Consider the following 1,263-nt stretch of genomic DNA (forward strand, 5'->3'; position numbering starts at 1 on the left):
GTATGTATATTTTAGTTATATATTATTGTTTTTATTGTTTTTATTTGCATGCATCATTATTATAAGAATACAAAAACAGCAGTAACAACCGCCACAACTAAATAAAAAAATAAAAAAAAATTAAAAAAGCAAAAAATAAAAAAAATAATAAAAAGAATAATAAAAAGAAAACAACAAATAAAGAAATTTATTATCATTAGTAAAAACAACAGCAGTGATAGTACCACCCCCAACACCAAAAAAAATATTAATTTTTATTTTTTATTTTTATTTTTATTTTTTATTTTTATTTTTTATTATAATTATAAATATAATTACCTTTTCGTTTTGTTGTTTAAGGAATTCTTCTGCCTGTATTTTGCTGTTTTTATCGGAGTCAGCGACGACAAACAAAACACGAAAACGAGACAAGTTCAACTCCCGCAGCAACCCCAGCATCTCAGCTGTATGGCCACCTAAACAACAGAAATAAATAAATAAACAAATACACTAGCTTAGATAAATAAATAAATAAAATAAATAAATAAACTTTATATAAACCCCAAACCGAGCAGCTATAGCTGCGCATACACCTCAGAACAAGCGGATGTAGCTGCCTATACACCCCAACATGCTGGGGGGTTTGTGGTGTACCTGATCCAAGTACTACCAGCATTTTTATTATTTTTCTTCTTCTTTGTTTCCCTGAGGAAGGTGTCTCCCCTTCGACTCTTGTTGCTGCATTTCGTTGCTCTGCTGCTGCTGCTGTTTCTGCTGCTGCTGTGTCAGCATCTGTAGCAGCAGCAGCAGCAGCAGCAGTAGTAGCAGCAGTAGCAGCATCCGCTGCGTCTTCTGTATGACTCTGGCTTTCTTCTTGTTGCTGCTGCTGCTGCTGTTGCTGTCTGTGTTGCTGTTGTTGTTCTTCTTCCTCTAGTTCTTGTTCTTGTATTTGCTGCTGCTGCTGCTGCTGCTGTTGCTGCTGCTGCTCCTGCTGCTGCTGCTCATCTTGTATTTTATTTTCCTTCAGTTCATCGGCGTTTTCTATTTGAATATCTGCAAAAACGAAATATAAATTGAGGTGTACATACACCTCAGTTAAATACAATACAGACAGAACGGTATATTGATATAGAACAAAAATATATTTTTTCTTGTTTATGTTTGGACCTCATTATAAATAAGAATAATAACATATATATATAATATATATACATTATATATATATATATTATATTATATATATATATATATATATATATATATATATATATATATATATATATA

This window comes from Eimeria mitis, genomic scaffold (assembly GCF_000499745.2).
Source record: "Eimeria mitis Houghton genomic scaffold, Emh_scaff915, whole genome shotgun sequence".
Taxonomy (NCBI): Eukaryota; Apicomplexa; class Conoidasida; order Eucoccidiorida; family Eimeriidae; genus Eimeria; species Eimeria mitis.